Source organism: Mirounga leonina, unplaced genomic scaffold, assembly GCF_011800145.1.
Source record: "Mirounga leonina isolate KUSES-001 unplaced genomic scaffold, KU_Mleo_1.0 Mir_165, whole genome shotgun sequence".
NCBI classification, from domain to species: domain Eukaryota; kingdom Metazoa; phylum Chordata; class Mammalia; order Carnivora; family Phocidae; genus Mirounga; species Mirounga leonina.
Window position 1 is genome coordinate 69433018 of NW_023270415.1, and position 16122 is coordinate 69449139.

The 16122-nt window shown below is 54.2% G+C and overlaps 1 long non-coding RNA gene across 1 annotated transcript in view; it reads left to right on the plus strand.

Annotated features, from left to right (window-relative positions):
* The first annotated feature begins 1447 nt into the window (after window positions 1-1447).
* The window catches only part of LOC118015213, a 185695-nt gene continuing 171020 nt past the window's right edge, over window positions 1448-16122 (plus strand). The window contains exons 1-2 of the long non-coding RNA XR_004680574.1: window positions 1448-2478; window positions 4333-4617. This is a non-coding gene — a long non-coding RNA (uncharacterized LOC118015213). The remainder of the gene's footprint in view (window positions 2479-4332; window positions 4618-16122) is intronic.

Below are 16122 nucleotides of genomic sequence, written 5' to 3' on the forward strand. Positions count from 1 at the left end.
TGGGTGGAGAATCTCTCCTAAATTTTAAATACAAAACTTTCACAGGGTGGGGGGAGAGTAGGGTATTGTGAATAACATTGACTTATTTTTTAAATATTTATCTGAGAGAGAGAGAGAGAGAGCGCGGGAGGTATGGGGGCAGAGGGAGAGAGAGAATATCCAGCAGACTCCTGCCTGATCGCAGAGCCCGACATGGGGCTCGATCTCAAGACCTCAAGATCACAACCTGAGCCGAAACCAAGAGTCGGACGCCCAACCGACTGAGCCACCCAAGTGCCCCTGACTTATTTTTAGTAGTAGCCTCTTCTGTTAAGTGTTGGTCTAGTAGATACATTTGAGGGGGGATACCCTTTCCTGGTGGTTTTTCTCTTTCTTTGGGACTCACTGTGGTTTTATGGGAAGAGACAGGGCCATGTTTTTGGATAATCCAGAGTTCTTAATCCAAACTCCATCCCAAGCTGTGCGACCTGGGTACTTGACCTCTGAGGACCCCCTCATGGTCCTTATCTGCCCACTGGAGATGACAGTGAGCACCTTGCAGGCTTCTGGCCAGAATGAAGATGCCCGGCCCAGGCACGTGATTGGTGTTCAGTCCATGGGGCTCTACTCGGGAGCAGAGGGATTCCCCGGATGTGGGACTTCCGCCTCCAGTGGAGGGACGCAGGCCAGGGAGTGGGGTGAGGGTCTCAGCGCTAAGTGGCAGGAGTCACTTAGTCTCAGCCTTTTGGGAGGGTGAATTTGGACCCCAGGGGTCAGGAGTCACAGTTGAGACTTGATTCAGTAGGAGGCAGGTTGCAAGGTTCTCCATGCAGGGGTGAGATTGGGACGAGGGGTCCCATGAGCTCTTTGTGCTCTGCCCCCTGTTCTTCAGTGGACTGGCTTCATGGGAGGAGCCTCTCATTTCTCTGGCCCGGATCTCTGAGGCTGTGACCACAGTCCCTGCTCCCACACGGAGGTTGGTGAAGTCACTTAGGTGAAGGCTCATCGAGATTTCCTGGTGCTTAGAGCTCAGCCGGCGCTTCACAAGCGTGACCCGGAGCCAGGCTGCCAGTTGGCTGACTCTCTGATTTTGGGTAACCATCCCCAGGCTCGGAGGCACGGGGGAAGCTGCCTCGGTTTCTGGCTTCGGACTTCTTAGGGCTGAGTCGCAGCAGCAGGAATTGCTGTGACGAATCTTATGGACTTCATGTAGAGTCCCGGATGAGGCAGCAGTGACTGCAGCTGGAAGGGGAGCAGGGCCGCGGTAACCAGGCTCCTGGGAGGCATCCTGGAACCACGTCGCGCTGACGCTGTGGTCTGTTGCAAAGGGCTGTGAGCCCAGCGGGACGTTGGAGTGACACTTGGGCACTTGGCTGGGTCATCTAAATTCTGCTCAGCACATTATGCCCTGCTTGGAAGCTTTGGAGCAGGAGGCCTTGAGGTAGAGTGGTTGGTGCATGGAACCCGGCTGCTCGCCTGCCCCTGGGTCTGGGTCCTTTCTGCTTCTGTAGTGTCTAGTGCGGTGTCTGCTGCATGGAGGGAGGTGCTCAGTAGACAGGGGCCGAGTGTGACTTTGGCTGGTTAGGGTAGCTGGGAGAACACAAGGGGTTCTCTCTCATGCTGTCTAGACTTCAGAATAGGAAGGGGTGGTGGCATAAGGTTATCGAACATCTCCTGTGTGCAAGATCTTCTGTCGGCCGGAGCCTAGAAGTGGACGTGGTGGATGGACCGCAGGTCCCCCAGAACCTGGGCTCCAGGTGAGGAGGCAAGTTAGAATCTCTTGCAGGACCAATAGCAGTAGGAACCTAGAGTAGTAGTAAAAGCGGGAGTAGGTGAGTCAGTGCCCAGAAGGAGGCCAGGCAGGGGAAAGTGAAAGGCTGCCCTCGAGGATTCTGGAGGGCTTCCTGGAAGAGGTGGCTGGTGAGTGACAGGATTTTTGAGAGGGGAGACGGGGGTGGGGTGGAGGTGGAGGTGGCGTTTTGCTGGTAGAGGCTCAGGCTAACCTAAGGGCACTGCCTGCTGGCAGATGCAGAGGCTTTCTTGGGCGCTCTGTGTGACCTCAAATGCCGGGGAAGCAGTTGTGACTGAACTCTCTAAAAGTGCATGGGGGCAGGGAGAGATTGCAGAGGAGGAGGAGGAAGAGTGGGATCCAGGCCGGGAGGGGGCCCAGTGCCATCGAAGCCTCCGAATGATGTAGAGAATAAGCAACCGCACTGATGCTCCCGGTCTCTCAGGGGCATGCTCCGGCTCTGCCTTTCGTTGTCCTGCAAGCCTGTCCTTTCTCTTCCTGGCTCTTCTCTCCCCAGTGCCAGAAGCCAGTGTGCCGGCCTCCTGGCATCCCGGCCACTTCCTGCCCCGCGGCTGCCCACCCTCCTCCACCCTGGTCACCATGTGCAGGCATGACCTCACCCCGCAGCCGGGAAGCTGGGCTCCTGTTCCCGCCTGTTTACTCTGGCATTTGGACAGGGCGATCACGGGCTGCCCTGGGATGCCAGCCTCGTGAGTCGACAGCAGTGGGCACAGGCGGGTGGGAGGGGGCATTCCTCTGGGCTGACTCTCACCCCGCTGGGCTGGCATGGGACCCCTGCTTTGGAGGCAGCTCCAGGGCGCTGGGCCGGCCCAGCTCTGCCCTGGGGTGCTGAGTCATTGCCCCGCAGTGTGGCCTCTGAGTCACGGGGGCAGCCCTGTCCTCAACAGCAGGTCCTTTGTGGGACCCTCCTGGGCCGAATTGGCGTTTGACCCTCTCTGCCTTCGGCCACCGTCAAGACCTCTTGCATCCGATCCCTTTATAGGCCCTGCCCACATCAGCTGTGCCCCTTTGAGATCAGAATCCAAGAGCTTGACTCAAGTCAGCAGCTGAGTTACGGGAAAGGGAAAGCAGCGTGGGCAGGCAAAGCAAGCTGGGGCGGGAGTGGACCAGCAAGATCGGGGAGGTGGGGGGGGCGGGCGGGGCAGGTCTCAGGTCCTGACAGGCCACGGGAGGCGCACACAAGTTTCCCGTGTCTCGTGCGTTTTGTGGGCATCATGCAATGACCTTGAAAACCCACCCCGTTAACTCTGTGGGAGCAGGTACAATAATAACGTCTATCTCTTGACCCTGGGCTGCCTGTTGTTAATTGTGCTCTTGACCCAGAGACATCGGCCAGTGTCCTTATTTATACCTGTTTCATGGTTGAAGAGACTGAGGGTTTGTAGGAGACACTGGCTCAGAGTCACAGATCTACAAAGTGGCGTGAAGGGATTTGAGCCCAGACCTCAGTTCACTATGAGACTCCCTGATTGAGCTTGTTCCTTTCCTTCTGTCTCTCTCTCTCTGCTTTTTTTCTTGCTTCTTTGCCTCTTGGCTGCTGGGGTCTTCCCTAAGGAAGGCAACTGTCAACCTTGCAGGAAGCCCACTATTAAAAGGAAACGAAAGTGTCATTAGGAGTTCTGCTGTCACTGTAGATTGAGCCAGGTTGCTGATCCCAGAGGGTGGACGGGGTGTATGTGTGTGTGTGTGGGGGGGTGGATCTCCTCCCCTGGACTGAGAAAGCGGCTGGAGGCCTTGACAGCGAGGGCCCCTGAGGGTTCCATCTGGGAGCTGGGAGTGGGGATGGGGCATGGTGAGAAGAAATTGGGTAGCTCTATGACCCAGAGGGGAAATCTCTGTTGAGGCTCTAGGGAGCTGGGGAAGGATCTTGGGCCTAAGAGAAGCTTCTGGAAGATTCAGGCTCTAGATGTACCCTCCTTTAGTGGGTGACTTTGGTGTGTGTGTGTGGGGGGGTCACTTCATTTCTACTGGTCTCAGGTGTCTCCTACAGAGGGGGAGGTAGTTGCCCTAGACCAGTGTTTTGAAAGCATAACCTCCACCTTTCCTGGGGGCAGGGATATGTGCTTGGGGCTCAGGAGATTGGAATCTGCATTTGTAGTGAGCTTCCCAGGTAAGGCTGGAGAACCCCTTTTAGGTCAGCCCCTGCCTGATTCTGCAGGTAAGTCCTCGGGGTCTTCCTGCCCTCCATGTGCTGAGCTAGGAGCCTTAGAGTTGCAGGGCCTCAGCCCCAAATGTGGCTTAGGGCCAAATGGGCTACACAGATAGGGTTTGGGTGGGCCTGGGTTTGAAATCCCAAAGGATACACTCCATCTACTTCGTGTAGAGAGTGGGATTTCTGGCCTTACTTGGGTTGGGTGAGGAGTGGGGTAGTGGGGGGGGGTCCCACTGGCACACCGCCACCCTGTCTGGAGCTGAAGCAGCCGCCTCTTATGATAGCCTCCTGATGACCAGTCCCCATGGCCTTGACCTTCCCCAGGCCCCCCATGGAAGCCACATGGCAGTTGTCATTTATAATCTTGCTCATCCTGTTATTTTTCCTTTAGAAAAGAGATGTGAAATACTTCTTATGCCCACCTCTCTATCAAAAGTAGTGGAGGAAAACAGACTGTGCGTTTCTGGAAAGATGGGAGTATACACCTCGTTCATGGAGGAATTTCTTGTATCTGCTCTCCACCCTGGACACAGAGCAGAGGACGAGGATGAAGATGAGGACGGGGAGGGCTTCAGTGGAGAAGGAAGCATGCAGGTCCTGGCTGGCACGTCAGAATGACTTGGAAACACGGCAGGTGTCCTACAGAAGTCATCGATCGGGGTTTTCTGCATGCCGGGTCTGTGCTAAAGGGCCTTTTTATATTAACCTATTTAATTTTTTTTTAAAGATTTTTTATTCCTTTGAGAGAGAGAGGGCATGAGTGGGGAGGAGAGGTAGGGGGAGAGGGAGAAGCAGACTTCCCACTGAGCTGGGAGCCTGATGCGGGGCTCCATCCCAGGACCCGGAGATCATGACCTGAGCCCCAGGCAGACACCCAACCATCTGAGCCACCCAGGGGCCCCTTAGCCTATTTCATTTTTAACAAAAACCTAATGGGGAGGTGTAGTGTCATTATCCCTGTCAGCCAGATGAAGAAATTAAGGCTTGAGACACATAGTTATTATCCAAGGCCACACAGCTAGTAAGGGGCAAGGCCAGCCAGCAGTTAGGCCTGGAGTGTGGAGCCCCAGGCCTTGTGCTCCTAACTGTGCCATGGGCAGAATTTCATAGCCCTCAAATAACCCACCCAGCTCTTGATATGAAGTGCTTATGGGTCCTGCCCCATATTTAATTTCATGTAACCCTCCCACCCTTGTGTTTTCCCATTCAGTAGACGAGGCTGTGCAGATGTGAGGGGGTGCTGAACTTGGGTCCAGGAATCAGTGTAAAGTCAGATCTGGGCCGTGGAGTCATCTGGGGTTGCTCTTGGGCAGGGTATTTATCTAAGCTGCCCTCGCCTCAGTTTCCTTATCTGTAAAATGGGTGTGATACCAACTGGGCCATAGGTTGTTCAGTGAGACTCTTCATTTATGAAGGGCCTGGTACATGGGAGGCCCTCAGCAATGATCTGTTTCTTTGTCCCTACAAGTAGAGAAGCTGAGTCATGAGTCCTGAGGGGAGATCCCGTTCTCTTCTCTCCTTCAGCCCGAGTTAGCTGGGTGTGGTGAGCCCCGGGAATAATGCCGCTGTACAAGCCGGCTGGTGACAGTCAGCCCTGGGCACGCCTCCTTTCACGCAGCACCCCGTGACTGGCTCACTGCTGCCAGCCATGCCCCAGGGGCCGTGGGGAATGGTGTGTGTGGATCTGGGCAGGTGACTTAGTACCGGAAGCACTGGGCAGCTCTGTGGAGGGAACCGGTTGCCGGGCGTCGAGCAGAGGAGCAGGTTTTGGTGGTGGATGGTGGTGCTGCAGGAAGTAGGGCAGCATGGGTGCCCACGTGTGGGCGCTGGGGTGCGGTATGGCACCGGGAACCGGCTGCTCCCCGAAGGTACCTTCCGAAGGCAGGGAGAGGACTGGGAATCCTAGGTTGGAACATCGAGGGAAAGGATTCCTGGGAGCTTGGAGCTAGAGGAGCACTGTGGGGAGACTCCCAGGGAGGTTGCCTGCTGACAGGGGGTCTTGTAGAGGAGAGGAATCGAGAGCAAGGTGCCCGCTCAGGAGCTCTTTGCCATAGGACTGTTTCTCTCCCTCCTGCTGCGTGACCTTCCGAAGGGCAGGGAAGCTCCTCGCAGAGTGCCCTTGGCGTGGCAACATCAGCATGTGAACGCTGGGATGTCACTGTGGACGTGTCAGCAGCTTTCCTTCTCTTCGCCGTCTGCTGCTGTCTTGTTGGTGGGGCACCTCTTCCTCACCTCTTCCCGGTGACTTCACCTAGTGATTCCTTCCTCCTGTGTCTGTGCGTCCGCACTTCTGTGCTTCTTTTCTTCCAACCATCCTTCTTTGTTTCCCTCCACCCAGCCACCCTGCCACCCACGTAACAGCCACGGATTACCTCCTGTACCCTGGCGCTGGGCCTGGCTCTGGAGATGCCCGGATGGAGAAGAGCCAACAAGGTCCCTACTCTGAAGTAGTTCATACTCTGGGGGGAAGCCCAGCGTATAATGAAGTCCTTTGAGCACACACAGTATAGTAGGCGCTAATGGAACTACTGGTTAGAGCAACACTTGACTGTGGAGGGGAGGGAGGGCTCAGCGTGGGTGGCCTCGGGCAGGTTTCACTGCAGAATTGTTTGAATCGACTCTTGGAGGGTGAATCATTTCTAGAGGCCAAGGGGAGCCTTCAGATCCACCATCACATCAGGCCCCTGCCACAGAACCGAGGGGAACTTAACAGGCAAACAGACTCCCCCCCCCCCCCACATGCTTATGTGTAAATAGGGGCAGAAAATAAAAGCAAAAAAAAAAAAATAAGAAGAAGAAGAAGAATAAGAATAAAGCAGAAAAGGCAGATGACCTATTCTCCTAGCATCTTGCTTCCTGCTTCCATACAGTTTCATGTCTTGACTTGGGTCACTTAACATTCTATCATGACTATTTCCCCATGCCACCCAGAGTTGTAACAACTTGTCTTGAGCAGCTTTCCCATATACCATCGTGCACCTGCACAAGAGAGATACTCCGTAGGTCCTATGTCCTTTCTAGTGGGGTTGAGCTTTCTCTGGGAGGTTGAGGACGGTCTGTCAAGGTGCTTCCCCCAGGATGACAGTGCAGAGCATGTCATACATTACTGACGTCATGATCATTAGCCAAGTCAGCACTGCCCGGCACTCACGTTTCCCCCTGTGCCTGTTACAACACACACACCTTTTGATGCATCTCTGGCTGTTTCCTTGGCAGGGCTCCCTGCCCCCCGCAAGGTATGAGGCATTTTATGGAGTCTTGATATATTCAGTCAGATTTCTTTTGAGGAATATTTCACCTGTCACCACTCGGAAGGGCTACCGAGACTGTGTCCTAAGGTTTGAACATTGTGATGAATGCAACAAGCCCTACGGTGGGAGTGAAGAGTGAAGGCCTGTGATAGGCAGATGCCCCCAAACAAAAGTGATGTTCTTGTTGCTTTTCTTTGACCTCCGCTGTGATTGACCAGCTTTGCCTGTGTATTACCTCTTTATGTTTTGTCAATTGGTCATTTCCTTCGGGGTGTTAGCAGTTTTTTCTCATTGATTTGTAAGGTATGTTTTGAATAACTTGTGAATTTTGCAGATGGGGGAATGGGGAGCCCCACTAGACTCTTTGTTAGGCAGGCTGTTTCCAGGAAGGGGCGCCTCCATTTCCATGGGGCGCATTTCTTTACAAATCTGCATCTGATTGTGGTAGCAAAATCATGTTTTGCAAGTGAATGCAGGACCTGTCTCATTAATCTGGGCAGTTGCGGATTTTAAGTTTCCACTTAAGTGGTATTTGGCAAAGGAGCTTCTCTCTTCTCTCTTCCTACGCAAATGATAGATCCTCCTAACTTCCAGGGGTCAGTGTAAATGTCAGCTCTTCACCTGGAACCCGCACATAAACGACCGGCGGAGGTTGGGCAGATTTCTCCATCACAGCGTCTGCAGCAATTTTTTAACTTCGTGGATGTCTCTGTCAACATTTGTTTAATGTCTGCTTCTCAGTGCTTCTCAATGGACAGGAGTCTTCTTGAGGGCAGGGACCCTGCATTGTGGGTGTGACCTTAGTCCCTAATGCACTGCTTGGAAATGAACGCCCAGAGTTGTAAAGTGACTTGCCCAAGGCCACCCAGCGTGGACGTAGCTTCAGCGTGGTTGACTGGAGCTGGATTCTCCAGGACGCTTTGCAACCTATAGCCAGGGCCTTGCTTTGGTGTCTGGGTGAGCAGAGCAAAGGTCGGCTGGCATGGCAGGCCTTGTCCCCATGCCTTACTGGCTTCGGTCATTCCGGGTTATTCTGGCTCAGTGAGGACAGAGTGAGATCTAGGGGAAAGGTTGGGACTGGTCTCCAGGTGAGTGCCAAGTGACAGCCAGCTGCGCCCTCTGCTTGGCGGCACCCATGCCCTGCAGCCTGCGTGGTGTTCCCCAGGGCCTGCTGTGGGAAGAGAAAGAAGCTTCCTTTGTCACAAGCCGGGGCATGAAACCATCTGGAAACTCTGGCTGCCTCACTTCAAGGCAGCAGAAGCCGCAGGTGGGGTGTGGGTTTACACTGGAGGTGAGGAGACAGAGAGCACCTCCATGGTGGTCAGGTAACTTCCGTGCGGGTTGGAATGCTTGGTTCCTGGGTGGGCAGGGGTAGGGAGGGCCTCGTGGGGGAGGGGAGAGAGCCCGCCTGCTGGAAGCAGGTGCTGCCCACCTGCTCTTGTGTGACTTTGGGCACGCTAGCCATCTCTGGGGACCCGGCCTCCTGTGGGAAAAGTGGAAGTGATTATCCTTGCTACTGTCCAGGTTCGTGGGTGATCCAGTGACTGGACACCTGTTCCAGCACTTAACAAGTGCCCAGGGGCAGCTGGCTTCCTTTCGATCTCCCTCGCCCCGTTTTCCTCATTGACACGTACTAAATTTGGCAGAAGATTTCTAATACTGGGAAATTCTGAGCGGATTCAGTGAGAAGTCGAGTTGGAGACCCTCCTGCCCAGTGGAGCACCACAAAGCATGGCAGGCTGCCCCGGTGCGGGCAGGGACCTGCTAGGGAGCTAAACGCACCAGCCTGGAACCATTCTGAGTCCTTGGGGTCCGTGTGAGGGGTGGAGAGCAAGCCGGCTGGAAGACCCATGGCCCCGTCCCAGGTGCACTGCTTGGAGCCGTGGGGCCCCCTGGCAGGGCTCTCTCGCCGCTGCTTCCAAACCCGTCAAGGGGGCAGGGGGGCGGGTCACTATGTACCACAGGCTGGCCGAGGATCCCTGGGATGGGTGGGTGGTTGGGACCATCCGGGAGCCTCTGGATCAGGTCCAGACAGGCTTTTTCGGGGGTTGGGGGCTTTGTAGGTACTTAGCAGCAGCCTGGGGCCTGGCACAAATGTGGGTGTGGCCGGGGGAATAATGCGCACCCCCCCCCGCCCCATTTGCATCCTAATCTCTGGGCCCGTGTATATTGCATGTTATGTGGTCAAGGGGTATTCAGGTTGTAGATGGAACGAAGGCTCATTTTGAATTAGGAAGATTATCCTGGATTTTCTGATGGGTCTGATGTCATCACAAGGGTCCTTAAGAGTGGAAGAGGAAGGCAGAAGAGGTCAGAGTGATGTAAGAAGTCGATATGCCGGCTCTCAGGGTGGAGGAAGGGGCCCTGAGCCAGGGGAGTAGTCTTATCGGACTCTAGAAGTTGGAAAGGCAAGGAATCAGGAATTAGCCCCCCCTAGAGCCTCCAGAAAGGAATGAAGCTCTGCTGACCCTCAGTGAGACCCCTTTTGGACTGTAGAACTGTAAGATAGTAAATTTGTAGGTCTCGAAGGCCCGAGCTTGTGGTGATTTGCTCTGGCGACCCTAGGAAGCCCATGTAGTGGGTGAAGCATTTGGTGGCCACACTAGGTGTCCTGTGCCATGGGGCGTGGCAGCTGGAGACTGTCAGAGCAAGTGTCCCCTTGGCTTCGGCCCTGGCAGGCGACCCTTTGTTGGGGGGTGATCACTGTTGACGGAGACCGAGGCCTCCCTGGTGGCCTGGCAAGGATGGCTTGGGTAACCAGGTGGTCTGAGATCTGTATGAGAAAACATCCTGGGTGAATGCCCAGTGCCCATTACCCACCCCTCTGAAAGCCCGGCGTTGGCTCAGGGCAGCCTGGGAAGGGTGGCCTAAAGGTGCATTAGGTGTTTTGGGACCCCTACCCCTCCTACCCTGCTGTTTTAATTGCTGGTCTGTTGGAGTTTGGTATTTCTTTAAGCTGGTTGGAAGCCATGGCTGTGCTTCAGCTCAGAGCCCAGCACTTTCTCAATCTTTCCTCGACACATGTCCCCGGCCTGCTGATAAGGCCCCCCCGAAGCTGCCTGTGCAGGGAACGTGCACCCCCGCCCCCCATCCTCTTTTGTGCTCCTGCCCCAGGGATAAGGTATCAGCCAGGGGGCTGGATAGAGGTGACCCTGGCCCCAAGCTGAGGCCCACTGCTTACCTGCTCCGGGCCTGGCCTGGCTGGTCCACACTTGGAAAGCAGACACTGCCCACCCCTACCTGGTCAGAGCCTGCTAGGAGCCTGGAGATGAACAGGGGCGTAAAGTAGGCACCTGCCTGGAGTAGGACGCTGGTTTAGTAGGAGGGTGGGCTGGGAGAATGTTGCAGGGTCCGGGCGAACTTGGTCTGATGAGGGCACAGAGCCAGGGGCCTGCTGTTGCTGAGGGGTGGAGGAGCAGTGTCAGAAGCCCTCTCAGAGATCTTAGTTTGTGTTGGGGGCTCGCTTATCTGCTAGTGAACGCAGGCATCTCTGGAGGGCATCAACGGTGTTACATTCTATATAGACTGTCCTCTGTACTGTCACCGGCGAACAGACTCAGGTCCAAAGAGGTTAAGCGCCTTGCCTCCTGTTTGGGGACCTGCAGGTTTTTCACACTGTTTGAGGTACATGGTGGGGTGGGGCCTTAAGGTTTATCTTTTAGAAGTCTGGGCCATTTTAGCAGAAAGTGCACTGTGTCTGCAAGGGTTTGTGTGTGTTGTGTGTGTGTTGTGTTTAAGGTTTCGGTTCACCGTGTAGGCTGACATTCCTCCTTAAACCCAAGGTCGGACAGCTCCCGTCTTCATCAGCACCTGGGCCGAGTGTGGGCTGCTCACCTGAATGACAGGGCTACTGAGTAACTTCTGCGCAGGGCCTGGCTCAGCTGGCCTCAGATGCCCTGCTCTGTCCTCTCCGGAGCTGCCTGGGCCTCCTCAGGCTCCGTCACCCAAAATGTGGGGACTGGCTGGGGATGCTGCCAGGGTTTGTGTCCGGCCTCAGCAGGGTCAAGTTGTCAGGGAGGATGCAGGGGGAGGGCCTCACTTGCTGGGGAATGTAGGGGGGCGGTGGGACCAAGACTCTGCAGCCTGCCAGTCCTTTTATGTGCAAACCCGACCACCCACTCCTCTGCCTGGAACTCGCCCAGGCACCCCTCCCCCAGTGGGAGAGGTGAGAGGTGAGGAATTTCGTGGGGAGCATGAGCGCTGATCTTGAGGTGCACATTCCTCCACACTAACCTGGGGTTCAGGCTGGAATAACAATGAGGGGTATTGCAAATGCCTGCCTCCTAGTGCTCCCGGAGGATGCTCTGTTCTGGAAGGGCTCTGCTGAACCAGCCCGGCTTTTCCTGCATTTCCGAGAGGCTCTCCTACCTCCGCTGACAAAGGAGAGAGCCATTGGGATGGTAATGCCCTTCCGGCTGGCCTTGGTTCCAGGTGAAAAATTAATCTGGAGGCCTGCCCTGGAGGCTGTGCAGTCTCATTTTTAATGGAGATGTGCTGGGGGCCTGGGGCCTGGTGGGGGCGGGGTGATGAAATGGGACCCGGTAGAAGTCACCCCTTCTGGGGCATCTCTTTTAATGTAAATGTGCCGGAGGCCCTCTAATAAAATTGCCTTGTGCTGCCCCTGGTAAATCTAAACTGCACCTTCCTGGAGGGTAGGAAGGCCCCCCCCCCCCCATTATGAAGGGAACATATAAGAAAAGGGAACCACTTAGCCATGGGGGCATGATACCTGCCCTGCTCATCCACTAGCTCATCCGCTAGTCGTTTTTCCTTGACTTTCTCAATGATTCACTTTTTTCTTATTATAAAATAAATTGTTTAACAAAAAAATTATAGCTGTTCTAGGTCCTTTGCAGATGGTTACTCAGGTAATTTAATCACTGTCCTGTGAGGCGGTGCTAAGGCGGGAGGTGAGGTTGCCCAGGGCACAGGGTTGTCGGGTGAAGAACTGGTGGCGTGGCCTGAGGGTCTGGGGCCCCCTCCACTCTGAAAAGGGGAATGGAAAATGTGAGTTGCACCCCGCCCCGCCCCAGAAACAAACGCTCTGAGTATTTCCAGAATATGGGGGCATAGTTACATGGTTACATATAGAACATTTCGGTGTATAGAAGCATCAAAGTTTGTTTAACCAATTTCCCTTTGTAGCATGTGTTTTAGTGGTCCTGCCTGTGTACTTCTGCACCCTGGTCCTCTTTCCTCTACACATGTTTCTCATTTTTAGTGCCATCTCTTTACTTTTGAGGAGTTTACTAGGCTTTCAGAATGACTTAAAATTCCCCTGGACACACACCCACAGGCACCGCTGTGTCCTCAGCGCGGAGGAGTGGCTGGGGAGTTGCCTCTGGTGGACTGCTGAGGGGGACCGGTGGGCTGCAGCTTAGGGCAGCGCTGGTGGCAGAGATGACCCTGACCAGCGGTCGGGGGCCAGGTTCAGGATGGGGCCCAGGGACGGGGCCAACAGTTTGCATATTACATATTAATAATCAATTACTGAAGCTGTCATTAGTAAATCATGGAGCTGACGTTCTTCTTTATTATTAAACAACAGAACGATGCTAATGCTATCATTTATTAATTATTTAAGTTTCATCACTTAGTATTAAGCTTTGTAGTGTTTGACTAACACTGAAAGTCAGAGGAACAAAGGTGTGAGACCGAGCCAACCAGTTTCCATCAGGATTTTCTTCTTCCTGTGTTCCCGCGAGCTAGAGGATCTGTGTGTATGCACCAGTTCCTGCAGCTCCAGTAACTTCAAGTTTGAGGATGCTCATTACTTGGTAGTAGAAAGCCACAGTGGACAGCCATACTGGGTTGGCTAACATCCCCCCCACCCCCAAAATCAGTGTCTGCTGGGACCTCGGAATGTGGCTTTGTTGGGACATAGGGTCTTTGCAGATGGAGTTAGTTATGATGAGGTCAGCGTGGATCAGGGTGCACCCTCAATCCGATGAGTGGTGTGCTTAGAGGAGAGACAGGAGCACAGAGGGAAATGCTCTGGAGAGACGAGGGAAAGAGACCACGTGATGTGGGGGCAGAGACTCCAGTGGCTCAGCTTCGAGCCCAGGAAGGCCAAGCTTGGCAGGGAGCCTGCAGGGGCAAAGTCCTGAGACTGTCACCCACACAGAGCCAGCCTCCCTTGGAGCGGAGACGGTGGAAGGGAGAAGGAGCCCACTCCCTCTCTGCAAGTGTGGACGCTCGGTAAGCAGTGCCGGGTGAAGGAAGATGATGCATGCTGTGAAACTGGGACTCCAGCTTGGCATGCCCTGGCCCAAGCCAACATCCTCTTCAGCCAGAGGAACCTCCTCTCCCCACTTGCTAGCTCTGTGACCTTGAGAAAGCAGCCTCAAGGTCCTGGACCTCGGTGGTGTCCTTACTTGTAACGGGTGAACCTGTCTTGGGTGATGGCGAGGATTAAACGTGATAATGTGTGCAGAGCCTCAGTGCATGATCGCTGGCCCAGAATGTTAGCAGCTTATTGTTTGCCAAAGATAGAGGTAGCGTTGCTGCATATGCCCCATTTCCTGTTAACCCTGTAATGGTCACGTCACATCTCCCCCCGGACGTCCTCCTCCGTCCAGTAGCAGGGAAGGGCAGGAAGCCCACAGGGTGAAGCTGAATCCTTTCCTGTCCTCTTAGACTCTCTTCACATCCCCGTGTAGGCGGGTTGAGTAACCATGCTCTATCTATCCCCTCCACAAGGGAAAAAAAAGGCAGGGAGAGAAAGCAGGAATCTGACATGCAGAGGAATGGTTATTGCTGGATGGGGGCTGGGCCAGGGCACCCCAGGAGGTGTGTGTTGGAAATTGACACTCCGAAGCAGATGACACACGTGGACCTTGTAGCCTAGGGTCAGCGCCAGACAACCTGTGGATTGGATGCCCAGGAGCGTTCCCAGGGATGGCAGACCTCAGGATGAGTGTGGGGTTTACTCCTGGGGGGTGGGAGCAGTGATACGAAAACTTGTATAATGAAATAAACTTACAGGAGGACCGGGAACCCCCCACCTCCACCCCCAGTGTCACACCACCTCTGTGTTTGGTCATACAGATCATGGGGGTGGAAGAGTTTTGAGGAAGCACTGAATTTTAGCCTTTGCCGTCTGCACAGTAACCCTGTTCCACAGCTTAGGAAATTGGGTGGCAGGTTATTTTGGTTCTATGACCCTTTCCCAGAGCTGGGGAAGAATGTGCATTCTCTCTTGTCCCAGTGTGGTTGTCCCCTCTCAGCCCTCGCTCCAGTTCGTGGGGGTGGGGGTGGGGGTGGGAGCAGGTAGATTCGGGTGCCCAGGCTGCCCTGCGGCATCACCATAGGTTGGGGTTTGCAACCGGATGTGCGGGACTCCTGGTGCCCAGGGTCCCCGCCCCTTATCTCTCCATAGGCAGGAGTCCGTTTGGATCAGGTGCAGTGTGGGACTGCCCCTCAGTGTGGGCAGGATATCTTTCATGCAAAGAAATGATTAGGATATGGCTCTTCGGTGCTTTTGGACCTACAGCCAGGAACTGTCCTGGCCCCCAGAGAAGACTAGCCACAGATTCTAGTGCCAGATGGTGATTCAAAAGCAAAACCAAGCAAAACATCCATATTTTTTCCTGATCGTATTAAAAATATATGCTTATTGAAAAAGAACCTCAACCACTACGGAAATTGAAAAGTAGGAAGTGACCTTTTCGTAGAATGTCATCCCTGTCCTTTGGCAGTGAATGTTAATGGAAGGAGTCAGAAAACCCTGGCTTGGAATCCTCGCTCGACTCTTTCAGTTTCTAAAGGTCTCACGCGAGGGGAAAAGTCCTGCTTCCCCCCCCCCCCCCGCCCCAAGTGCCATCAGGAGAGTTTGCGGAGGTGTTTGGTGAAGTTACGTCCAGGGCTGTCACTGGCCCAATGTGGGTTCAGTTCTATTCTTTGTCCCCATTCCCACCCCTTTGCTTCTGATCTTCTAGGAATCCAGAGTCGGGAGAGCAGAGTGTCTAGAGAAGCCCTGTGCGTTCTCCGTTCGGTTGCTGGCTGCACGACTGAGCTGCTGTCTCTGCCCCAGCTTTTGCTCTCTTCTCCGCTTGTTGGTGTTGGCTAGCTCTGGCTCTCCTGCCCAGGTTAGGCAAGGACATGGGGCTGTCCTGCCAGCATGTCTGCGGTGTCCCAAGACATGGGCCAGCCTCTGGTCTTGGGTGTGTCCTCCCAAGGGTTCTAGAGAAAGTCAGGCAAGTTCAGACGGAATACACGTTCCTCCCTGCAGACTCCCGAAAAGCCCATGACACACACCGTGTGTCCCCTGCCAGTCATTTACCTGCACGACCTGAGTGTGCTTGGCGCACTGAATTAGCTCAAGGACGACACTTTCTCATCCTTAATTCGGAAAATGAATAGAAAGGAGACCCCCTTTTAATTTCTGGAAGCACAGGGAAAATGTTTACCATTCCGCTGCATTCTTGGCTGCTAAGAAATGACAGTGGTTAATGTTCAGGTATTGAGCTGCCCGTGGGGGGTGGGGGGTGGGCGGGTGGGAGGCCATGGGTAGTAATATTAGCTAATATTTATTGAGTGCTTTCTGTGTGTGAGGGACCGCTGTGCACTTAGCATGGATTATCTCTTTTTATCCCCCAAGCAGTCCTGTGAAGTAAGGACAGTTGTTAATTTCTGAGGACGAAGGCAGACCATGAAAATGCTAAATAAGCCTCCTGGGGTACACAGTGAATAATGGAGGCAGAATGCAAACAGAGCCTGGGTTTCCAAAGGGGATATTTTCCTTCCAGAATCTTCGTGCATCTCTCTGCTCCACTCCCTCTGGGAAATCGGTTGGGCATCGTCCACTTTTCTTTTGGAATCTTTTTGCCGTCTCTCTATTAGAAACAGTCTCCATCATTCTGGCCAAACAGTGTAACTAACACGGTAAATGAATATCCAGTGTGAACATTCGTCGAGCATCTGCTTGCTGC